The sequence below is a fragment of the Salvelinus namaycush genome, unplaced genomic scaffold, assembly GCF_016432855.1.
Source record: "Salvelinus namaycush isolate Seneca unplaced genomic scaffold, SaNama_1.0 Scaffold3474, whole genome shotgun sequence".
Taxonomy (NCBI): Eukaryota; Metazoa; Chordata; class Actinopteri; order Salmoniformes; family Salmonidae; genus Salvelinus; species Salvelinus namaycush.
This window is the reverse complement of record NW_024060424.1, coordinates 1-24,732: the sequence shown is the minus strand read 5'-3', so window position 1 is coordinate 24,732 and position 24,732 is coordinate 1. Positions and strand designations below refer to the sequence as shown.

The 24,732-nt window shown below is 39.9% G+C and overlaps 11 non-coding genes and 7 pseudogenes across 11 annotated transcripts; all 18 read left to right on the top strand.

The window, feature by feature from the left end:
• Positions 1 to 1,757: 1,757 nt before the first annotated feature.
• Positions 1,758 to 1,907, top strand: LOC120040379 (annotated as a pseudogene).
• Positions 1,908 to 10,708: 8,801 nt separating this feature from the next.
• Positions 10,709 to 10,855, top strand: LOC120040377 (annotated as a pseudogene).
• A 675-nt stretch (positions 10,856 to 11,530) lies between these two features.
• On the top strand, positions 11,531 to 11,649 carry LOC120040382. The gene has a single exon (XR_005475635.1). It is a non-coding gene; the product is annotated as a 5S ribosomal RNA (ribosomal RNA).
• A 691-nt stretch (positions 11,650 to 12,340) lies between these two features.
• On the top strand, positions 12,341 to 12,487 carry LOC120040378 (annotated as a pseudogene).
• Positions 12,488 to 13,161: 674 nt separating this feature from the next.
• Positions 13,162 to 13,280, top strand: LOC120040381. The gene has a single exon (XR_005475634.1). It is a non-coding gene; the product is annotated as a 5S ribosomal RNA (ribosomal RNA).
• Positions 13,281 to 13,974: 694 nt separating this feature from the next.
• On the top strand, positions 13,975 to 14,121 carry LOC120040376 (annotated as a pseudogene).
• Positions 14,122 to 14,802: 681 nt separating this feature from the next.
• On the top strand, positions 14,803 to 14,921 carry LOC120040380. Its single transcript, XR_005475633.1, has one exon. It is a non-coding gene; the product is annotated as a 5S ribosomal RNA (ribosomal RNA).
• Positions 14,922 to 15,640: 719 nt separating this feature from the next.
• LOC120040372 lies at positions 15,641 to 15,795 on the top strand (annotated as a pseudogene).
• A 679-nt stretch (positions 15,796 to 16,474) lies between these two features.
• LOC120040374 lies at positions 16,475 to 16,593 on the top strand. The gene has a single exon (XR_005475632.1). It is a non-coding gene; the product is annotated as a 5S ribosomal RNA (ribosomal RNA).
• Positions 16,594 to 17,290: 697 nt separating this feature from the next.
• LOC120040375 lies at positions 17,291 to 17,437 on the top strand (annotated as a pseudogene).
• Positions 17,438 to 18,115: 678 nt separating this feature from the next.
• On the top strand, positions 18,116 to 18,234 carry LOC120040365. The gene has a single exon (XR_005475625.1). It is a non-coding gene; the product is annotated as a 5S ribosomal RNA (ribosomal RNA).
• A 697-nt stretch (positions 18,235 to 18,931) lies between these two features.
• LOC120040373 lies at positions 18,932 to 19,081 on the top strand (annotated as a pseudogene).
• A 680-nt stretch (positions 19,082 to 19,761) lies between these two features.
• LOC120040368 lies at positions 19,762 to 19,880 on the top strand. Its single transcript, XR_005475628.1, has one exon. It is a non-coding gene; the product is annotated as a 5S ribosomal RNA (ribosomal RNA).
• A 722-nt stretch (positions 19,881 to 20,602) lies between these two features.
• On the top strand, positions 20,603 to 20,767 carry LOC120040371. Its single transcript, XR_005475631.1, has one exon. It is a non-coding gene; the product is annotated as a U1 spliceosomal RNA (small nuclear RNA).
• A 671-nt stretch (positions 20,768 to 21,438) lies between these two features.
• On the top strand, positions 21,439 to 21,557 carry LOC120040367. Its single transcript, XR_005475627.1, has one exon. It is a non-coding gene; the product is annotated as a 5S ribosomal RNA (ribosomal RNA).
• Positions 21,558 to 22,279: 722 nt separating this feature from the next.
• Positions 22,280 to 22,444, top strand: LOC120040370. Its single transcript, XR_005475630.1, has one exon. It is a non-coding gene; the product is annotated as a U1 spliceosomal RNA (small nuclear RNA).
• A 667-nt stretch (positions 22,445 to 23,111) lies between these two features.
• Positions 23,112 to 23,230, top strand: LOC120040366. The gene has a single exon (XR_005475626.1). It is a non-coding gene; the product is annotated as a 5S ribosomal RNA (ribosomal RNA).
• A 725-nt stretch (positions 23,231 to 23,955) lies between these two features.
• LOC120040369 lies at positions 23,956 to 24,120 on the top strand. Its single transcript, XR_005475629.1, has one exon. It is a non-coding gene; the product is annotated as a U1 spliceosomal RNA (small nuclear RNA).
• Positions 24,121 to 24,732: the final 612 nt, after the last annotated feature.

Genomic DNA, 24,732 nt, shown 5'->3' with positions numbered 1-24,732 from the left:
TGATGAAATAAGTAGAACTACTGTGGAGAACATGTATAAGAGAATATTAGGATGTCTTCCTGGGGAGTGGGGTGTTTTAATAAATAAAGAGGTGGCAACAAGAGCTAGGGGTTTACCGGTTTTATATTATGAAGGTAATGGGAAGAAGCATGATTTGTCAGGTTTGAAAGTTAAAAAAGTTTATGAAAAATGTATTTTAAGAGAGATAAAAACTCCTGCTTCGGAAAAAGTGTGGTCTAGGGTGTTTGCAAATATAGATGTAAAATCAATATGGAAGAATGTAAATGTAAAATATAATTCTATAGAATGTGAAGACAATGATTTTAAAATGAAACATAATAGAATTTTTACGAACGTGGTTTTACATCAAATAAATAGAGATATTAAAAGAGAATGTGATATTTGTGGTACGGGGGTGGAAAATTTTATGCACTTTTTTGTTGAATGTAGTAGATTAGATGAGTTTCATAAGTTTTTAAAGGGGATTTTAGTACAACAGTGGGGAGAAGAGATTGTTGCTGGGGTTGAGTGGAGGAGGTTGTTTCTTTTTGGTTTAACTGGGAAAAGCAAAGTTATTAATTTTAATTTGATGAATTTTGTTCTTAGTCATGCCAGATACGCTGTAAGACTAAGAAGGAATTTGGGACATTATGAAGGGAAAATTGTGAGTGTAGAGGTTTTATTTAGAAGTATGTTAGAGAAAGATATAGAAGTAATATATAAATATGGTGGATGTAATTTTGAAAAATTGTTTGTGTGGGGGAGCAATTTTATTGAAATTGAGTCGAATGGAAAACTTGTTTTTAATTATTAATTGGTTTTGGTGGATGATTGTGTTTCTAATAGGTTTTATTTTATTTTCTTTTTTTGATTTTGTAAAAGGATGAATTGTTCAACCTTTTGATTGTTGATTGAATGTTGTAAATGTTATGTGTTTCTTCATAATAAAAAAAAAAAAAAAAAATATATGCCCGATCTCGTCTGATCTCGGAAGCTAAGCAGGGTCGGGCCTGGTTAGTACTTGGATGGGAGACCGCCTGGGAATACCAGGTGCTGTAAGCCTTTTGTCCACTAGGGGGTGTGGCATTATTTCATCAGCAACACTGCCTTGTAGTAAGCGTTTGATGCTGAATTGACTAAATGCAGCTTCAATGGGCTAGTCTCCCCTGCCCTTTTAATACGATCAAAGTTCCTTGTGTTGTCAGGGAGCAACTGCCTTTTATTTATAAGACAAATAAGAATATTGTTACTGAATGCAGCTTGTGTGTGCTCTGTGCTCCCTCGCCCTGTTCAAATGATCAAAGGAAATAATGCTGGTGAGGAGTGGAACTGGACTGGTGTCTGATGGCCCTGTGTTTTCCATGTTGGAATTACAACCCTTCTTTTATGGAGTAAATCAAAAGCACAAGAGAATCTGAGATGTTATCGATAATAAATCAATTGGTTTCATGCATTTGTCTGTGTGTGTGTGTGTGTGTGTCTGAATGTGATTGTATTTCGTCATATCGCAAACATTTGTGATATCAGATAGGTTAAGATATTAAAAAGTAATTGGTGATTTTTTCGACAGTGTTGCATGATGGGAATCTAGTGGTTCACTGATATAATCTAGTAAACAAAATAAACTACTTTTTCACCACTCTGTGTGCAAGTGCATTCCTAAACGGCATTTAACGCAGGTCGATGTGATATGATATTATCACAACAAAAAGTGGTTCCCGTTAGCGGAAAATGTTGGCACTGGAGAGACTTGCCCTCCACTAAGCAGAAGAGATACTGTGATCAAGAAGGTGGTTGACCCAGTTTGGGGCTCAGCCATTCCACTCTGGCTGGGCTGACCCCTTTTGAATTTTCCAAATATGGGAATCTCGAATGCAAAATTTATGGTAGTGGTCGTTTGCAAAATTTATGGTAGTGGTCGTTTGTGCTTTACCCTGATATCTTTGTTAATGATAAACCGTTGCTTGGCGGCAGGCTTAAGGATGACTTGAGTCAACCGACTGTGCTTATGGAGATCTTTGAAGTCAGTTGTGAAAGAGACTTTGTGGACCAATCGAAAGGTGGAAACATTTGTTTGTAGCAAAACATTGTTGGCATTTTGTCTAAACATTATGTTGCGAAATGCAGCATTGTATTTATGCCACGCTGGTACTTCAATCAAGAGATAGTTGAGAAGCCACTCTAACCCCCCCGGTCATGATGTGTCATACGCGCCCCATGCGCTTCCAATATGAAATTGTCCATACATGCGTTCCTCCTTAGCACAGAACAATGCAATAGGTTTTCAACATCCAGAGCTTTTGTGTATTTATTGTGGCTAGTAGGATAGCTGCATGGGAAACTGTTGCTGATGATGTATTTGTCAGAAGTCATTGTATTTGTCCGTTTTTTCCCACAAGGCTGAAATATGTGCCCTCGCGTTGAAATGTTAGCAAGGTTTGTTTGTATTTCATCCAACTATCTGTGCTAAAAAGTGATGGCTACAGTATATGTAATTTCTTCCACTTTTTGAGTGAGCCAAAGTTCAAGCTGCTTATCTAATTGGTGAGAATGCAATGTCTGTTTATCAGACTCACTTTGACTTTATATGGTGTACCAAGAGATGTACCTTCGCTTACGGCCATACCAGCCTGAATACGCCTTTCCTGATTGGAGAAGTGACGACAGGTGCGAGTGTCTGAGCTGTGAGTGAGTGTTTGCTGGAGAGTGTTTGCTCGAGAGCTATTTTTGTTAATTAACTGGTTTTTGCAATATAATTTATTATTTTCTTCAGTTGAATAGTTTAAAGTTTGGTTAGTCTTCCCCCTTGCAGGTTTTCTGCTTGGGGGAGAGCCTTTTTTGGACCCATTTTTTGATATATTATGACGGACAACATGGCAACGACAAACGGAATGGAAAAGGACAACGAAAATGCGCAACGGAAGAAAAATGAAGATAAAGAAGGAATGAAATATGGAAAAGAATACACGGTGGCAATTGAGTTGGAAGGAGAAGACAAAGTGACGACAATGGAACTACTAAGAGCAATTAAGGAGGTGTGTGGAGAGGTGGTGGGATGCCGAATGAAAGGAGAAAAGAAGTATGAAGTTACGATGAGGAATGAAAAAGGAAAAGAACGGCTAATGGATGGAATACGAATAAAGGACACCAAGATACTGGCGAGAGATATTAATGTGAAGGAAGTGGTGGTGTCGTTCATGAATCTGCCTGTATACATGGAAGACAGTGCTATATTGGGCAAGCTATGTAGCTGGGGTGTATCAGCAGTCTCTGAAATCAGGAGGAGAGTTTGGCCAGGCACGGATATAGCAGATGGCACGAGATACTGCAAAGTCAAATTCACTGATACTGTGAAATCACTGCCGTACTCTACAAAGTTTGATACGCTTGAAGGTGGAGAGTACTTTAGAGTCATGCATGATAAGCAGGTCAGAGTTTGTAGGCTTTGTATTCAGCCTGGGCATATTGTGAAGGACTGCCCTGAATTTAAATGTTATAAGTGCGGGAAGCAAGGGCATTATGCAAGAGAATGTGTAGGTGGAAAGGAAAGGGCATTTTGCGAAGGATGTCGCATGAGAGCTGACGAGTGCAAATGTGGAGAGGTTGTGAATGAGGAGGGGAGCCAGGATCTTTTTGTGGAGGCTGATGTATCACCCCGAGTAGAAGAAGACGATGGAGGAGAAGACGTGGTGGAGGGAGGAGAGAAGGAGAAAAGAAGAGGGGAAAAGATGGAACAGAAGACGGAGGAAATAGGAGGCAGTATGGATTCAGAGATAAGAAGAGGGAGTTTTCAGGAGGAGGACGGGAGTGGGATGGGTGGAGGCACTGGGGACTCACAGTTTTTGGGGGGGGCCTCGGGCTATGTGGGTGCTTCGGAAGGAGGTGAAGTGGAGGGGAGTGGGATGCTGACAACTATACAGGAGACGCAAATGGATACAAGCAGCACAACAGGCACAGGAAAGAAGAATTCGAGTTGGTTGGAAGAGATGGATTTAGAGGCAATTTCAGATTCAGAAGACATGGAAAAGATTGATAGAGCAAGGGTAAGCTACAGGAAGAGGAAAGTGGCGTTGGAGGTGAAAAAGGACGAAAAAGGAAGAAAACATGACAAAAGGTAGAGGAAAATGAGAAAATATATTTTCTTATTATTATTTATTGGAATGGTTAATTGTATGTCAATCAATGCGAATGGTTTAACCTTTACCGAACCTCAACCCCGTATCCGGGATCACCCCCCACCCCCCCCACACTGATTAGCATCGCTAGCATAGCTTCACAAGTAAATAGTAGCATCTAAATATCATTAAATCACAAGTCCAAGACACCAGATGAAAGATACAGATCTTGTGAATAAACCCATCATTTCTGTTTTTTAAAATGTTTTACAGGGAAGACACAATATGTAAATCTATTAGCTAACCACGTTAGCAAAATACACCATCTTTCTTTGTCCACCATTTTCTCTCTCCACCACTAGCTATCACCAATTCGGCTAAACTAAGATATTGATAGCAACAAACCAAGAAAAAAACTCATCAGATGACAGTCTGATAACATATTTATGGTATAGGATAGGTGTTGTTAGAAAAAAGTGCATATTTCAGGTAGAAATCACAGTTTACAATTGCACCGACCATCACAAATCGACTAGAATTACTAGATAGAGCAACGTGTATGACCAATTTACTCATCATAAAACATTTCATAAAAATAGACAAAGCATAGCAATGGAAAGACACAGTTCTTGTGATTTCAGACCATATTTCAGATTTTCTAAGCGTTTTTCAGCGAAAACACAATAAATCGATAAGTTAGCATACCACATGTACAAACGTTAGTAGAGCATGAATTCAAGGCAAAGGGAGCTATAACGTTATCATCGCCAAAATATATTAATTTTTTCACTAACCTTCTCAGAATTCTTCCGATGACACTCCTGTAACATCATTTTACAACATACATATACAGTTTGTTCGAAAAGGTGCATATTTAGCCATACAAAACCGTGGTTACACAATAAAAATACTAGGAAATCAAGCCTCAATATGTCTGACGTCATCTATCAGAGTGATCTAGTTTAATTGAAAGCTAATCATATACTTGACTAAAAAATACAGGGTTGACAGGAATCGAAAGACAAATTAGTTCTTAATGCAACCGCTGACTTACATTTTTAAAATTATCCTTACTTTTCAATACAGGGTTCGCCAAGTGACGCGATACCAAACAAAATGGCGAAATATGCGTTTAAAATATTTCGACAGAACAACGATTTATCATATTAAATATTGCTTACTTTGAGCTGTTCTTCCATCAGATTCTTGGGCAATGTATTCTTTCTTGGGTTTAATCTTCTTTTGGTCGAAAGATGTCCTTTGTCCGTCTAAATGCCCGCTAACGTTCGACCGGGACCCCGAAATGTGCCCGGTGCTTCACATAGAAATGCATCAAAATCGCACTAAACGGATATAAATTGCTATAAAACTGTTTAAATTAACTACCTTATGATGTTTCTAAGTCCTATATCGAATTAAATTACAGACGGATACATTTTACGTTGATAACCGAGCCTTTGAAAATGGCATCCGGAGGTGTCTTCCTGCGTAAAGGCGAGCGTCGAAAGGGGGGCTACCCTCACTCCTTGGTCCTTTATAACCTCTGAGAGCTACGCAGAAGGCCCATTCCACTTCTCATTGGTTACTGACATCCAGGGGAAGGCGGGTGCAGTTCGTGTCGTTCCATAGGATAGACACAGACTTTTAAAACTGATCTGAAATCAGAGCTTCGCTCTCAGACCTTTCACTGTCTGTCATGGATTTCGCTGTAGAAAGAGTTCTGGGTCACCCACAGACATCATTCCAACTTTGTATGAAACTAGAAAGTGTTTTCTATCCAATAGAATTAATAATATGCATATTGTACGAGCAAGAATTGAGTACTAGGCAGTTTAATTTGGAGACGACAAAATGCTAATTCGGAACAGCACCCCCTGTAGTCGCAAGAAGTTAAGAACAATGGAAAAATTTCAAAGAATAGTTAAAATGAAGAATTCGGATATTTTATGCCTGCAAGAAACACATTGGGACAATGTATGTATTTTAGAAGTAAAAAAAATATGGAGAGATTTTATTTTTGTTAACAATGGCAGGGGGAATTCAAGTGGGGTTGCTATTTTATTGAGGAAGGATGTGGTGGATAATGTGAAACAGATATATAATGATAATAATGGGAGGATTTTAATTGTAGATTTTGAATATATGAGTAGGGTTTTTAGAATTATAAATATTTATGCGCCTAATACTGAAATAGAGCGCAAAGATTTATTTTTAGAAATAGGAAAATGGTGTGAGGGAAACTGTATTGTAGTTGGGGATTTTAATGTTAAAATGGATAGACTGGATATGACAAGAGGAGCTATTTTTAGAAGTGATGTATCTAGGGGGGTTTTAAAGAAGATGATGATAGAAAAAGGAATGATTGATATATGGAGGGATGAGAATCCGTACAAGAGAGAATTTTCTAGAAGGCAGGTGGTTTTAGGGGAGTTGAAACAGACACGGATAGATCTGGTTTTAGTAAATGAAGGGTTAAGGAATTTTATGAAGGATATTAAGTATATTTTTACAACTTTTAGTGATCATGCTGGGTTAACATTTTCGGTGGGGTTAGATAGGGAGGGGAAAGGGGGGGGAGTGTGGTGTATGAATGCAAGGTATCTAGGTGATGAGGAATATGGAATACAACTTAAATCTTTGATAGAACATGAAATGGAGGATAAGCAAAAAGGGAATGATAAGTGCCAGTGGTGGGAAAATGTTAAGAAAAAAATAAAAGATTTTAGTATTAGATATGCAAGGAAGAAAAGGAGTAGGATGACAAGAGAAGAAAATTATTTAAGAGCAAAATTGAATGAAGAAATGAGGAAATGTGATATTGATCCTATTTATAATATTGAAAGGTTTTTAGATTTAAAGGCACAATTGAGCAAATGTGAAATAGATAAATGTAAGGGGGCATCTATTAGAAGTAGGGCAAAGTATGTTTTAGAAGGGGAGAAATGTACGTCTTTTTTTCTTGGTTTAGAGAAAACTAAACAGACGAAATCATATATTAGTGAGATAGAAAATGTAAAGGGTGAAGTGGTAAATGATTATGTTGAGATATTAGAAACTGTACAGAATTTTTATAAGGATTTATTTAAGAAAGGGGAGGTGGATGAAGAGTGTGTAAAGGAGATTTTAGGTAGTGTGGATGTGCAAATTGGTGTTGAGGAAAAGCAAATATGTGATAGGAAGATAACAGTGGATGAAGTGAAAGATGCAATTAAGGGATTACAAATAAATAAAAGTCCTGGAGTAGATGGACTAAATTGCAGAGTTTTACAAAATGTATGAAAGTTTTTTAGCACCGATTTTAATGGAAGTGTATCAATATATGGAAGATAATAATACTGTTTCAGACTCCATGGTGACAGGACTGATATCGGTTTTATATAAAAATAAGGGGAGCAAAATGAAATTAGAAAATTATAGGCCAATTAGTTTATTAAATTCAGATTATAAGATTTTAGCTAAGATATTGGCGAATAGGATGAAGATGGTTTTAAATGATATTATAGCACCTACACAAAATTATAGTGTGCCTGGAAGAGACATAGCTGATACCATCATTACACTTAGAGATGTGATAAATAAAATGAATAGCGATAAGAGAGGGGGAATTGTTTTAAGTATAGATTTTAATAAAGCTTTTGACAGGGTGGAACATGATTTTATGTTTAGGGTACTGGAAAAATATGGGTTTGGAAATAGAATAATAGGATGGATAAAATTATTATATAGAAAGGCAAAAAGTAGGGTAAAATGTAATGGGGTTTTAACAGATTCTTTTATTCTTGAGAGATCAGTGAGACAGGGGTGCCCTTTATCAGCATTACTGTATGTTTTATCGGTAGAACCCTTAGCGGCATACCTTAAAAAAGATCATTTTATAAATTGTGTAGAGACTCCGCAAAGAGGTTTTAGTTTAATTCATCAATATGCAGACGATACCACAATAACAGTTAGAGATGAGGAAAGTGTTAAAAGGGTGATGGAGTGTTTTAAAGTATATGAGAAAGCCTCAGGAGCAAAAGTGAATATGGAGAAGTCAGTAATAATGTATGTTGGGAAGATTAATGAGGAGATTTTTCCTTTTAAAATGGTAAATGATTATTTTAAGGTGTTAGGTGTGTTTTTAGGGGTGAAGGAAAAGGAAGCTAGGGATATGACATGGAGTGGGGTTATAAACAAAGTTAGGAAGGTGGTAAATATGTGGAGGGGGAGGTATTTGAAATTAAAAGGGAAAGTAATTGTCATAAATTCATTGTTGATGTCAATTTTTATTTATGTAATGAATGTTTTGGATATGCCAGAATGGGTTTTATCTGAAATGAATAAAATTGTAGTTGATTTTTTATGGGAAGGGAAGGGGGTGAAAATAGCTTTTAAAACTTTGATTGCAGGTTATGAGGAGGGGGGCTTGAAGTTGGTGGATTTAAATGTGAGGAAAACAGCAATTAGAGTCAAAATGGTACGTAAATATTTATATGGGGAATTAGATTATGGATGGAAAAGATTTTTTAAGGAGTATTTGCAGGAGGTTGGGAGGATGGGGGACAATGGTTTATTGATGTGTATGAAAAAGGAAATGTTAGGTAATATACCTTTGTTTTATAGAGAAGTGTTTGAGGCTTGGGGGGAGTTTTTACCAAATATTTATTATGAGTGTACCATTTTAGACAATATTTTAAATCAGCCAATTTTTTTAAATCCCAAGATACAGTATAATAATAAGATGTTGTTTTGTAAATATTTTATGAGGGCTGGGATGAGACAGATTGGGGACATCTTATATGAGGTAATTCCGGGGTTCCTTCCAAGTCAGGCAATATTTGATAATGTGGTTGAAGAAAATGATGAAATAAGTAGAACTACTGTGGAGAACATGTATAAGAGAATATTAGGATGTCTTCCTGGGGAGTGGGGTGTTTTAATAAATAAAGAGGTGGCAACAAGAGCTAGGGGTTTACCGGTTTTATATTATGAAGGTAATGGGAAGAAGCATGATTTGTCAGGTTTGAAAGTTAAAAAAGTTTATGAAAAATGTATTTTAAGAGAGATAAAAACTCCTGCTTCGGAAAAAGTGTGGTCTAGGGTGTTTGCAAATATAGATGTAAAATCAATATGGAAGAATGTAAATGTAAAATATAATTCTATAGAATGTGAAGACAATGATTTTAAAATGAAACATAATAGAATTTTTACGAACGTGGTTTTACATCAAATAAATAGAGATATTAAAAGAGAATGTGATATTTGTGGTACGGGGGTGGAAAATTTTATGCACTTTTTTGTTGAATGTAGTAGATTAGATGAGTTTCATAAGTTTTTAAAGGGGATTTTAGTACAACAGTGGGGAGAAGAGATTGTTGCTGGGGTTGAGTGGAGGAGGTTGTTTCTTTTTGGTTTAACTGGGAAAAGCAAAGTTATTAATTTTAATTTGATGAATTTTGTTCTTAGTCATGCCAGATACGCTGTAAGACTAAGAAGGAATTTGGGACATTATGAAGGGAAAATTGTGAGTGTAGAGGTTTTATTTAGAAGTATGTTAGAGAAAGATATAGAAGTAATATATAAATATGGTGGATGTAATTTTGAAAAATTGTTTGTGTGGGGGAGCAATTTTATTGAAATTGAGTCGAATGGAAAACTTGTTTTTAATTATTAATTGGTTTTGGTGGATGATTGTGTTTCTAATAGGTTTTATTTTCTTTTCTTTTTTTGATTTTGTAAAAGGATGAATTGTTCAAACTTTTGATTGTTGATTGAATGTTGTAAATGTTATGTGTTTCTTCATAATAAAAGAAAAAAATAAAAAATACGCCCAATCTCGTCTGATCTCGGAAGCTAAGCAGGGTCGGGCCTGGTTAGTACTTGGATGGGAGACCGCCTGGGAATACCAGGTGCTGTAATCCTTTTGTCCACTAGGGGGTGTGGCATTATTTCATCAGCAACACTGCCTTGTAGTAAGCATTTGATGCTGAATTGACTAAATGCAGCTTCTATGGGCTAGTCTCCCCTGCCCTTTTAATACGATCAAAGTTCCTTGTGTTGTCAGGGAGCAACTGCCTTTTATGCATAAGACAAATAAGAATATTGTTACTGAATGCAGCTTGTGTGTGCTCTGTGCTCCCTCGCCCTGTTCAAATGATCAAAGGAAATAATGCTGGTGAGGAGTGGAACTGGACTGGTGTCTGATGGCCCTGTGTTTTCCATGTTGGAATTACAACCCTTCTTTTATGGAGTAAATCAAAAGCACAAGAGAATCTGAGATGTTATCGATAATAAATCAATTGGTTTCATGCATTTGTCTGTGTGTGTGTGTGTGTGTCTGAATGTGATTGTATTTCGTCATATCGCAAACATTTGTGATATCAGATGGGTTAAGATATTAAAAAGTAATTGGTGATTTTTTCGACAGTGTTGCATGATGGGAATCTAGTGGTTCACTGATATAATCTAGTAAACAAAATAAACTACTTTTTCACTACTCTGTGTGCAAGTGCATTCCTAAACGGCATTTAACGCAGGTCGATGTGATATGATATTATCAGAACACAAAGTGGTTACCGTTAGCGGAAAATGTTGGCACTGGAGACACTTTTCCTCCACTAAGCGGAAGAGATACCGTGATCAAGAAGGTGGTTTACCCGGTGTGGGGCTCAGCCATTGCACTCTGGCTGTGCTGACCCCTTGCGAATTTTCCAAATGTGGGAATCCGATTGCAAAATTTATGGTAGTGCTCGTTTGAGCTTTACCCTGATGTCTTTGTTAATGATAAACTGTTGCTTGGCGGCAGGCTTAAGGATGACTTGAGTCAACTGACTGTGCTTATGGAGATCTTTGAAGTCAGTTGTGAAGGAGACTTTGTGGACCAATCGAAAGGTGGAAACATTTGTTTGTAGCAAAATATTGTTGGCATTTTGTCGAAACATTATGTTGCGAAATGCAGCATTGTATTTATGCCACGCTGGTACTTCAATCAGGAGATAGTTGAGAAGCCACTCTAACCCCCCCCCCGGTCATGATGTGTCATACGCTTCCAATATGAAATTGTCCATACATGCGTTCCTCCTTAGCACAGAACAATGCAATAGGTTTTCAACATCCAGAGCTTTTGTGTATTTATTGTGGCTAGTAGGATAGCTGCATGGGAAACTGTTGCTGATGATGTATTTGTCAGAAGTCATTGTATTTGTCCGTTTTTTCCCACAAGGCTGAAATATGTGCCCTCGCTTAGAAATGTTTGCAAGGTTTGTTTGTATTTCATCCAACTATCTGTGCTAAAAAACTGATGGCTACAGTATATGTAATTTCTTCCACTTTTTGAGTGAGCCAAAGTTCAAGCTGCTTATCTAATTGGTGAGAATGCAATGTCTGTTTATCAGACTCACTTTGACTTTATATGGTGTGCCAAGAGATGTACCTTCGCTTACGGCCATACCAGCCTGAATACGCCCGATCTCGTCTGATCTCGGAAGCTAAGCAGGGTCGGGCCTGGTTAGTACTTGGATGGGAGACCGCCTGGGAATACCAGGTGCTGTAAGCCTTTTGTCCACTAGGGGGTGTGGCATTATTTCATCAGCAACACTGCCTTGTAGTAAGCATTTGATGCTGAATTGACTAAATGCAGCTTCTATGGGCTAGTCTCCCCTGCCCTTTTAATACGATCAAAGTTCCTTGTGTTGTCAGGGAGCAACTGCCTTTTATGCATAAGACAAATAAGAATATTGTTACTGAATGCAGCTTGTGTGTGCTCTGTGCTCCCTCGCCCTGTTCAAATGATCAAAGGAAATAATGCTGGTGAGGAGTGGAACTGGACTGGTGTCTGATGGCCCTGTGTTTTCCATGTTGGAATTACAACCCTTCTTTTATGGAGTAAATCAAAAGCACAAGAGAATCTGAGATGTTATCGATAATAAATCAATTGGTTTCATGCATTTGTCTGTGTGTGTGTGTGTGTCTGAATGTGATTGTATTTCGTCATATCGCAAACATTTGTGATATCAGATGGGTTAAGATATTAAAAAGTAATTGGTGATTTTTTCGACAGTGTTGCATGATGGGAATCTAGTGGTTCACTGATATAATCTAGTAAACAAAATAAACTACTTTTTCACTACTCTGTGTGCAAGTGCATTCCTAAACGGCATTTAACGCAGGTCGATGTGATATGATATTATCAGAACACAAAGTGGTTACCGTTAGCGGAAAATGTTGGCACTGGAGACACTTTTCCTCCACTAAGCAGAAAAGATACCGTGATCAAGAAGGTGGTTCACCCGGTGTGGGGTTCAGCCATTGCACTCTGGCTGTGCTGACCCTTTGCGAATTTTCCAAATGTGGGAATCCGATTGCAAAATTTATGGTAGTGCTCGTTTGAGCTTTACCCTGATGTCTTTGTTAATGATAAACTGTTGCTTGGCGGCAGGCTTAAGGATGACTTGAGTCAACTGACTGTGCTTATGGAGATCTTTGAAGTCAGTTGTGAAGGAGACTTTGTGGACCAATCGAAAGGTGGAAACATTTGTTTGTAGCAAAATATTGTTGGCATTTTGTCGAAACATTATGTTGCGAAATGCAGCATTGTATTTATGCCACGCTGGTACTTCAATCAGGAGATAGTTGAGAAGCCACTCTAACCCCCCCCCGGTCATGATGTGTCATGCGCTTCCAATATGAAATTGTCCATACATGCGTTCCTCCTTAGCACAGAACAATGCAATAGGTTTTCAACATCCAGAGCTTTTGTGTATTTATTGTGGCTAGTAGGATAGCTGCATGGGAAACTGTTGCTGATGATGTATTTGTCAGAAGTCATTGTATTTGTCCGTTTTTTCCCACAAGGCTGAAATATGTGCCCTCGCTTAGAAATGTTAGCAAGGTTTGTTTGTATTTCATCCAACTATCTGTGCTAAAAAGTGATGGCTACAGTATATGTAATTTCTTCCACTTTTTGAGTGAGCCAAAGTTCAAGCTGCTTATCTAATTGGTGAGAATGCAATGTCTGTTTATCAGACTCACTTTGACTTTATATGGTGTACCAAGAGTATGTACCTTCGCTTACGGCCATACCAGCCTGAATACGCCCGATCTCGTCTGATCTCGGAAGCTAAGCAGGGTCGGGCCTGGTTAGTACTTGGATGGGAGACCGCCTGGGAATACCAGGTGCTGTAAGCCTTTTGTCCACTAGGGGGTGTGGCATTATTTCATCAGCAACACTGCCTTGTAGTAAGCATTTGATGCTGAATTGACTAAATGCAGCTTCTATGGGCTAGTCTCCCCTGCCCTTTTAATACGATCAAAGTTCCTTGTGTTGTCAGGGAGCAACTGCCTTTTATGCATAAGACAAATAAGAATATTGTTACTGAATGCAGCTTGTGTGTGCTCTGTGCTCCCTCGCCCTGTTCAAATGATCAAAGGAAATAATGCTGGTGAGGAGTGGAACTGGACTGGTGTCTGATGGCCCTGTGTTTTCCATGTTGGAATTACAACCCTTCTTTTATGGAGTAAATCAAAAGCACAAGAGAATGCTGAGATGTTATCGATAATAAATCAATTGGTTTCATGCATTTGTCTGTGTGTGTGTGTGTGTGTCTGAATGTGATTGTATTTCGTCATATCGCAAACATTTGTGATATCAGATAGGTTAAGATATTAAAAAGTAATTGGTGATTTTTTCGACAGTGTTGCATGATGGGAATCTAGTGGTTCACTGATATAATCTAGTAAACAAAATAAACTACTTTTTCACTACTCTGTGTGCAAGTGCATTCCTAAACGGCATTTAACGCAGGTCGATGTGATATGATATTATCAGAACACAAAGTGGTTACCGTTAGCGGAAAATGTTGGCACTGGAGACACTTTTCCTCCACTAAGCAGAAGAGATACCGTGATCAAGAAGGTGGTTCACCCGGTGTGGGGCTCAGCCATTGCACTCTGGCTGTGCTGACCCCTTGCGAATTTTCCAAATGTGGGAATCCGATTGCAAAATTTATGGTAGTGCTCGTTTGAGCTTTACCCTGATGTCTTTGTTAATGATAAACCGTTGCTTGGCGGCAGGCTTGAGGATGACTTGAGTCAACTGACTGTGCTTATGGAGATCTTTGAAGTCAGTTGTGAAAGAGACTTTGTGGACCAATCGAAAGGTGGAAACATTTGTTTGTAGCAAAACATTGTTGGCATTTTGTCGAAACATTATGTTGCGAAATGCAGCATTGTATTTATGCCACGCTGGTACTTCAATCAAGAGATAGTTGAGAAGCCAGCTCTAACCCCCCCCTGGTCATGATGTGTCATACGCCCATGCGCTTCCAATATGAAATTGTCCATACATGCGTTCCTCCTTAGCACAGAACAATGCAATAGGTTTTCAACATCCAGAGCTTTTGTGTATTTATTGTGGCTAGTAGGATAGCTGCATGGGAAACTGTTGCTGATGATGTATTTGTCAGAAGTCATTGTATTTGTCCGTTTTTTCCCACAAGGCTGAAATATGTGCCCTCGCTTTGAAATGTTAGCAAGGTTGGTTTGTATTTCATCCAACTATCTGTGCTAAAAAGTGATGGCTACAGTATATGTAATTTCTTCCACTTTTGAGTGAGCCAAAGTTCAAGCTGCTTATCTAATTGGTGAGAATGCAATGTCTGTTTATCAGACTCACTTTGACTTTATATGGTGTACCAAGAGATGTACTTTCGCTTACGGCCATACCAGCCTGAATACGCCCGATCTCGTCTGATCTCGGAAGCTAAGCAGGGTCGGGCCTGGTTAGTACTTGGATGGGAGACCGCCTGGGAATACCAGGTGCTGTAAGCCTTTTGTCCACTAGGGGGTGTGGCATTATTTCATCAGCAACACTGCCTTGTAGTAAGCATTTGATGCTGAATTGACTAAATGCAGCTTCTATGGGCTAGTCTCCCCTGCCCTTTTAATACGATCAAAGTTCCTTGTGTTGTCAGGGAGCAACTGCCTTTTATGCATAAGACAAATAAGAATATTGTTACTGAATGCAGCTTGTGTGTGCTCTGTGCTCCCTCGCCCTGTTCAAATGATCAAAGGAAATAATGCTGGTGAGGAGTGGAACTGGACTGGTGTCTGATGGCCCTGTGTTTTCCATGGTGGAATTACAACCCTTCTTTTACGGCGTAAATCAAAAGTACAAGAGAATGTGAGATGTTATCGATAATAAATCAATTGCTTTCATGCATTTGTCTGTGTGTGTGTGTGTGTGTGTGTGTGTCTGAATGTGATTTTATTTCGTCATATCGCATACATTTGTGATATCAGACAGGTTAAGATATTAAAAAGTCATTGGTGATTTTTCTACAGTGTTGCATGATGGGAATCTAGTGGTTCACTGATATAATCTAGTAAACAAAATGAACTACTTTTTCACCACTCTGTCTGCAAGTGCATTCCTAAACGGCATTTAACGCAGGTCGATGTGATGTGATATTATCGGAACACAAAGTGGTTACCATTAGCCGAAAATGTTGGCACTGGAGACACTTGCCCTCCACCGATGACTATAACTCATACTTACCTGGCAAGGGAGATACCGTGATCAAGAAAGGCGGTTCACCCAGTGTGGGGCTCAGCCATTGCACTCTGGCTGTGCTGACCCCTTGCGAATTTTCCAAATGTGGGAATCTCGATTGCATAATTTATGGTAGTGCTCGTTTGCGCTTTACCCTGATGTCTTTGTTAATGATAAACCGTTGCTTGGCGGCAGGCTTAAGGATGACTTGAGTCAACTGACTGTGCTTATGGAGATCTTTGAAGTCAGTTGTGAAGGAGACTTTGTGGACCAATCGAAAGGTGGAAACATTTGTTTGTAGCAAAATATTGTTGGCATTTTGTCGAAACATTATGTTGCGAAATGCAGCATTGTATTTATGCCACGCTGGTACTTCAATCAGGAGATAGTTGAGAAGCCACTCTAACCCCCCCCCCGGTCATGATGTGTCATACGCCCATGCGCTTCCAATATGAAATTGTCCATACATGCGTTCCTCCTTAGCACAGAACAATGCAATAGGTTTTCAACATCCAGAGCTTTTGTGTATTTATTGTGGCTAGTAGGATAGCTGCATGGGAAACTGTTGCTGATGATGTATTTGTCAGAAGTCATTGTATTTGTCCGTTTTTTCCCACAAGGCTGAAATATGTGCCCTCGCTTTGAAATGTTAGCAAGGTTTGTTTGTATTTCATCCAACTATCTGTGCTAAAAAGTGATGGCTACAGTATATGTAATTTCTTCCACTTTTGAGTGAGCCAAAGTTCAAGCTGCTTATCTAATTGGTGAGAATGCAATGTCTGTTTATCAGACTCACTTTGACTTTATATGGTGTACCAAGAGATGTACCTTCGCTTACGGCCATACCAGCCTGAATACGCCCGATCTCGTCTGATCTCGGAAGCTAAGCAGGGTCGGGCCTGGTTAGTACTTGGATGGGAGACCGCCTGGGAATACCAGGTGCTGTAAGCCTTTTGTCCACTAGGGGGTGTGGCATTATTTCATCAGCAACACTGCCTTGTAGTAAGCATTTGATGCTGAATTGACTAAATGCAGCTTCTATGGGCTAGTCTCCCCTGCCCTTTTAATACGATCAAAGTTCCTTGTGTTGTCAGGGAGCAACTGCCTTTTATGCATAAGACAAATAAGAATATTGTTACTGAATGCAGCTTGTGTGTGCTCTGTGCTCCCTCGCCCTGTTCAAATGATCAAAGGAAATAATGCTGGTGAGGAGTGGAACTGGACTGGTGTCTGATGGCCCTGTGTTTTCCATGTTGGAATTACAACCCTTCTTTTATGGAGTAAATCAAAAGCACAAGAGAATGTGAGATGTTATCGATAATAAATCAATTGGTTTCATGCATTTGTCTGTGTGTGTGTGTGTGTGTGTGTCTGAATGTGATTGTATTTCGTCATATCGCAAACATTTGTGATATCAGATAGGTTAAGATATTAAAAAGTAATTGGTGATTTTTTCGACAGTGTTGCATGATGGGAATCTAGTGGTTCACTGATATAATCTAGTAAACAAAATAAACTACTTTTTCACCACTCTGTGTGCAAGTGCATTCCTAAACGGCATTTAACGCAGGTCGATGTGATATGATATTATCAGAACACAAAGTGGTTACCGTTAGCGGAAAATGTTGGCACTGGAGACACTTTTCCTCCACTAAGCAGAAGAGATACCGTGATCAAGAAGGTGGTTCACCCGGTGTGGGGCTCAGCCATTGCACTCTGGCTGTGCTGACCCCTTGCGAATTTTCCAAATGTGGGAATCCGATTGCAAAATTTATGGTAGTGCTCGTTTGAGCTTTACCCTGATGTCTTTGTTAATGATAAACTGTTGCTTGGCGGCAGGCTTAAGGATGACTTGAGTCAACTGACTGTGCTTATGGAGATCTTTGAAGTCAGTTGTGAAGGAGACTTTGTGGACCAATCGAAAGGTGGAAACATTTGTTTGTAGCAAAATATTGTTGGCATTTTGTCGAAACATTATGTTGCGAAATGCAGCATTGTATTTATGCCACGCTGGTACTTCAATCAGGAGATAGTTGAGAAGCCACTCTAACCCCCCCCCCGGTCATGATGTGTACGCCCATGCGCTTCCAATATGAAATTGTCCATACATGCGTTCCTCCTTAGCACAGAACAATGCAATAGGTTTTCAACATCCAGAGCTTTTGTGTATTTATTGTGGCTAGTAGGATAGCTGCATGGGAAACTGTTGCTGATGATGTATTTGTCAGAAGTCATTGTATTTGTCCGTTTTTTCCCACAAGGCTGAAATATGTGCCCTCGCTTTGAAATGTTAGCAAGGTTTGTTTGTATTTCATCCAACTATCTGTGCTAAAAAGTGATGGCTACAGTATATGTAATTTCTTCCACTTTTGAGTGAGCCAAAGTTCAAGCTGCTTATCTAATTGGTGAGAATGCAATGTCTGTTTATCAGACTCACTTTGACTTTATATGGTGTACCAAGAGATGGTCCTTCGCTTACGGCCATACCAGCCTGAATACGCCCGATCTCGTCTGATCTCGGAAGCTAAGCAGGGTCGGGCCTGGTTAGTACTTGGATGGGAGACCGCCTGGGAATACCAGGTGCTGTAAGCCTTTTGTCCACTAGGGGGTGCTGGCATTATTTCATCAGCAACACTGCCTTGTAGTAAGCATTTGATGCTGAATTGACTAAATGCAGCTTCTATGGGCTAGTCTCCCCTGCCCTTTTAATACGATCAAAGTTCCTTGTGTTGTCAGGGAGCAACTGCCTTTTATGCATAAGACAAATAAGAATATTGTTACTGAATGCAGCTTGTGTGTGCTTTGTGCTCCCTCGCCCTGTTCAAATGATCAAAGGAAATAATGCTGGTGAGGAGTGGAACTGGACTGGTGTCTGATGGCCCTGTGTTTTCCATGTTGGAATTACAACCCTTCTTTTATGGAGTAAATCAAAAGCACAAGAGAATGTGAGATGTTATCGATAATAAATCAATTGGTTTCATGCATTTGTCTGTGTGTGTGTGTGTGTGTGTCTGAATGTGATTGTATTTCGTCATATCGCAAACATTTGTGATATCAGATAGGTTAAGATATTAAAAAGTAATTGGTGATTTTTTCGACAGTGTTGCATGATGGGAATCTAGTGGTTCACTGATATAATCTAGTAAACAAAATAAACTACTTTTTCACCTACTCTGTGTGCAAGTGCATTCCTAAACGGCATTTAACGCAGGTCGATGTGATATGATATTATCAGAACACAAAGTGGTTACCGTTAGCGGAAAATGTTGGCACTGGAGAGACTTTTCCTCCACTAAGCAGAAGAGATACCGTGATCAAGAAGGTGGTTCACCCAGTGTGGGGCTCAGCCATTGCACTCTGGCTGTGCTGACCCCTTGCGAATTTTCCAAATGTGGGAATCTCGATTGCAAAATTTATGGTAGTGCTCGTTTGCGCTTTACCCTGATGTCTTTGTTAATGATAAACCTGTTGCTTGGCGGCAGGCTTAAGGATGACTTGAGTCAACTGACTGTGCTTATGGAGATCTTTGAAGTCAGTTGTGAAAGGAGACTTTGTGGACCAATCGAAAGGTGGAAACATTTGTTTGTAGCAAAATATTGTTGGCATTTTGTCGAAACATTATGTTGCGAAATGCAGCATGGTATTTATGCCACGCTGGTACTTCAATCAAGAGATAGTTGAGAAGCCGCTCTAACCCCCATGGTCATGATGTGTCATACGCCCATGCGCTTACAATATGAAATTGTCCATACATGCGTTCCTCCTTAGACACAGAACAATGCAATAGGTTTTCAACATTCAGAGCTTTTGTGTATTTATTGTGGCTAGTAGGATAGCTGCATGGGAAACTGTTGCTGATGATGTATTTGTCAGAAGTCATTGTATTTGTCCGTTTTTTCCCACAAGGCTGAAATATGTGCCCTCGCTTTGAAATGTTAGCAAGGTTGGTTTGTATTTCATCCAACTATCTGTGCTAAAAAGTGATGGCTACAGTATATGTAATTTCTTCCACTTTCTGAGTGAGCCAAAGTTCAAGCTGCTTATCTAATTGGTGAGAATGCAATGTCTGTTTATCAGACTCACTTTGACTTTATATGGTGTACCAAGAGTTAGTCATTTGCTTACGGCCATACCAGCCTGGATACGCCCGATCTCGTCTGATCTCGGAAGCTAAGCAGGGTTGGGCCTGGTTAGTACTTGGATGGGAGACTGCCTGGGAATACCAGGTGCTGTAAGCATTTTGTCCACTAGGGTGTGCTCTGGCATTATTTCATCAGCAACACTGCCTTGTAGTAAGCATTTGATGCTGAATTGACTAAATGCAGCTTCTATGGGCTAGTCTCCCCTGCCCTTTTAATACAATCAAAGTTCCTTGTGTTGTCAGGGAGCAACTGCCTTTTATGCATAAGACAAATAAGAATATTGTTACTGAATGCAGCTTGTGTGTGCTTTGTGCTCCCTCGCCCTGTTCAAATGATCAAAGGAAATAATGCTGGTGAGGAGTGGAACTGGACTGGTGTCTGATGGCCCTGTGTTTTCCATGGTGGAATTACAACCCTTCTTTTACGGCGTAAATCAAAAGTACAAGAGAATGTGAGATGTTATCGATAATAAATCAATTGCTTTCATGCATTTGTCTGTGTGTGTGTGTGTGTGTGTGTGTGTCTGAATGTGATTTTATTTCGTCATATCGCATACATTTGTGATATCAGACAGGTTAAGATATTAAAAAGTCATTGGTGATTTTTCTACAGTGTTGCATGATGGGAATCTAGTGGTTCACTGATATAATCTAGTAAACAAAATGAACTACTTTTTCACCACTCTGTCTGCAAGTGCATTCCTAAACGGCATTTAACGCAGGTCGATGTGATGTGATATTATCGGAACACAAAGTGGTTACCATTAGCCGAAAATGTTGGCACTGGAGACACTTGCCCTCCACCGATGACTATAACTCATACTTACCTGGCAAGGGAGATACCGTGATCAAGAAAGGCGGTTCACCCAGGGCGAGGCTTAGCCATTGCACGCCAGCTATGCTGACCCCTGTGAATTTCCCAAATGTGGAAATCTCGATTGCATAATTTATGGTAGTGGGGGACTGCGTCCGCGCTCTCCCCTGATGTCTTGTTTAATGACAAACCGTTGCTTGGCGGCAAGCTTGAGGATGACTTGAGTCAACTGCCTGTGCTTATGGAGATCTTTGAAGTCAGTTGTGAAAGACACTTTGTGGACCAATCGAAAGGTAGAAACATTTGTTTGTAGCCAAACATTGTTGACATTTTGTCGAAACATTCATGTTGCGAAATGCAGCATGGTATTTATGCCACGCTGGTACTTCAATCAAGAGATAGTTGAGAAGCCAGCTCTAACCCCCCCATGGTCATGATGTGTCATACGCCCATGCGCTTACAATATGAAATTGTCCATACATGCGCTCCTCCTTAGCACAGAACAATGCAATAGGTTTTCAACATCCAGAGCTTTTGTGTATTTATTCTGGCTAGTAGGATAGCTGCATGGGAAACTGTTGCTAATGATGTATTTGTCAGAAGTCATTGTATTTGTCCGTTTTTTCCCACAAGGCTGAAATATGTGCCCTCGCTTTGAAATGTTAGCAAGGTTGGTTTGTATTTCATCCAACTATCTGTGCTAAAAAGTGATGGCTACAGTATATGTAATTTCTTCCACTTACTGAGTGACCCAAAGTTCAGGCTGCTTATCTAATTGGTGAAAATGTCTGTTTATCAGACTCACTTTGACTTTATATGGTGTACCAAGAGTTAGTCATTTGCTTACGGCCATACCAGCCTGGATACGCCCGATCTCGTCTGATCTCGGAAGCTAAGCAGGGTTGGGCCTGGTTAGTACTTGGATGGGAGACTGCCTGGGAATACCAGGTGCTGTAAGCATTTTGTCCACTAGGGTGTGCTCTGGCATTATTTCATCAGCAACACTGCCTTGTAGTAAGCATTTGATGCTGAATTGACTAAATGCCGCTTCTATGGGCTAGTCTCCCCTGCCCTTTTAATACAATCAAAGTTCCTTGTGTTGTCAGGGAGCAACTGCCTTTTATGCATAAGACAAATAAGAATATTGTTACTGAATGCAGCTTGTGTGTGCTTTGTGCTCCCTCGCCCTGTTCAAATGATCAAAGGAAATAATGCTGGTGAGGAGTGGAACTGGACTGGTGTCTGATGGCCCTGTGTTTTCCATGGTGGAATTACAACCCTTCTTTTACGGCGTAAATCAAAAGTACAAGAGAATGTGAGATGTTATCGATAATAAATCAATTGCTTTCATGCATTTGTCTGTGTGTGTGTGTGTGTGTGTGTGTGTCTGAATGTGATTTTATTTCGTCATATCGCATACATTTGTGATATCAGACAGGTTAAGATATTAAAAAGTCATTGGTGATTTTTCTACAGTGTTGCATGATGGGAATCTAGTGGTTCACTGATATAATCTAGTAAACAAAATGAACTACTTTTTCACCACTCTGTCTGCAAGTGCATTCCTAAACGGCATTTAACGCAGGTCGATGTGATGTGATATTATCGGAACACAAAGTGGTTACCATTAGCCGAAAATGTTGGCACTGGAGACACTTGCCCTCCACCGATGACTATAACTCATACTTACCTGGCAAGGGAGATACCGTGATCAAGAAAGGCGGTTCACCCAGGGCGAGGCTTAGCCATTGCACGCCAGCTATGCTGACCCCTGTGAATTTCCCAAATGTGGAAATCTCGATTGCATAATTTATGGTAGTGGGGGACTGCGTCCGCGCTCTCCCCTGATGTCTTGTTTAATGACAAACCGTTGCTTGGCGGCAAGCTTGAGGATGACTTGAGCCAATTGCCCGTGCTTATGGAGATCTTTGAAGTCAGTTGTGAAAGACACTTTGTGGACCAATTGAAAGGTAGAAACATTTGTTTGTAGCCAAACATTGTTGACATTTTGTGGAAACATCATGTTGCGAAATGCAGCATGGTATTTATGCCACGCTGGTACTTCAATCAAGAGATAGTTGAGAAGCCGCTCTAACCCCCATGGTCATGATGTGTCATACGCCCATGCGCTTACAATATGAAATTGTCCATACATGCGCTCCTCCTTGACACAGAACAATGCAATAGGTTTTCAACATTCAGAGATTTTGTGTATTTATTCTGGCTAGTAGGATAGCTGCATGGGAAACTGTTGCTAATGATGTATTTGTCAGAAGTCATTGTATTTGTCCGTTTTTTCCCACAAGGCTGAAATATGTGCCCTCGCTTTGAAATGTTAGCAAGGTTGGTTTGTATTTCATCCAACTATCTGTGCTAAAAAGTGATGGCTACAGTATATGTAATTTCTTCCACTTACTGAGTGACCCAAAGTTCAGGCTGCTTATCTAATTGGTGAAAATGTCTGTTTATCAGACTCACTTTGACTTTATATGGTGTACCAAGAGTTAGTCATTTGCTTACGGCCATACCAGCCTGGATACGCCCGATCTCGTCTGATCTCGGAAGCTAAGCAGGGTTGGGCCTGGTTAGTACTTGGATGGGAGACTGCCTGGGAATACCAGGTGCTGTAAGCATTTTGTCCACTAGGGTGTGCTCTGGCATTATTTCATCAGCAACACTGCCTTGTAGTAAGCATTTGATGCTGAATTGACTAAATGCCGCTTCTATGGGCTAGTCTCCCCTGCCCTTTTAATACAATCAAAGTTCCTTGTGTTGTCAGGGAGCAACTGCCTTTTATGCATAAGACAAATAAGAATATTGTTACTGAATGCAGCTTGTGTGTGCTTTGTGCTCCCTCGCCCTGTTCAAATGATCAAAGGAAATAATGCTGGTGAGGAGTGGAACTGGACTGGTGTCTGATGGCCCTGTGTTTTCCATGGTGGAATTACAACCCTTCTTTTACGGCGTAAATCAAAAGTACAAGAGAATGTGAGATGTTATCGATAATAAATCAATTGCTTTCATGCATTTGTCTGTGTGTGTGTGTGTGTGTGTGTGTGTGTCTGAATGTGATTTTATTTCGTCATATCGCATACATTTGTGATATCAGACAGGTTAAGATATTAAAAAGTCATTGGTGATTTTTTCTACAGTGTTGCATGATGGGAATCTAGTGGTTCACTGATATAATCTAGTAAACAAAATGAACTACTTTTTCACCACTCTGTCTGCAAGTGCATTCCTAAACGGCATTTAACGCAGGTCGATGTGATGTGATATTATCGGAACACAAAGTGGTTACCATTAGCCGAAAATGTTGGCACTGGAGACACTTGCCCTCCACCGATGACTATAACTCATACTTACCTGGCAAGGGAGATACCGTGATCAAGAAAGGCGGTTCACCCAGGGCGAGGCTTAGCCATTGCACGCCAGCTATGCTGACCCCTGTGAATTTCCCAAATGTGGAAATCTCGATTGCATAATTTATGGTAGTGGGGGACTGCGTCCGCGCTCTCCCCTGATGTCTTGTTTAATGACAAACCGTTGCTTGGCGGCAAGCTTGAGGATGACTTGAGCCAATTGCCCGTGCTTATGGAGATCTTTGAAGTCAGTTGTGAAAGACACTTTGTGGACCAATTGAAAGGTAGAAACATTTGTTTGTAGCCAAACATTGTTGACATTTTGTGGAAACATCATGTTGCGAAATGCAGCATGGTATTTATGCCACGCTGGTACTTCAATCAAGAGATAGTTGAGAAGCCGCTCTAACCCCCATGGTCATGATGTGTCATACGCCCATGCGCTTACAATATGAAATTGTCCATACATGCGCTCCTCCTTGACACAGAACAATGCAATAGGTTTTCAACATTCAGAGATTTTGTGTATTTATTCTGGCTAGTAGGATAGCTGCATGGGAAAACTGTTGCTAATGATGTATTTGTCAGAAGTCATTGTATTTGTCCGTTTTTTCCCACAAGGCTGAAATATGTGCCCTCGCTTTGAAATGTTAGCAAGGTTGGTTTGTATTTCATCCAACTATCTGTGCTAAAAAGTGATGGCTACAGTATATGTAATTTCTTCCACTTACTGAGTGACCCAAGTTCAGGCTGCTTATCTAATTGTGAGAATG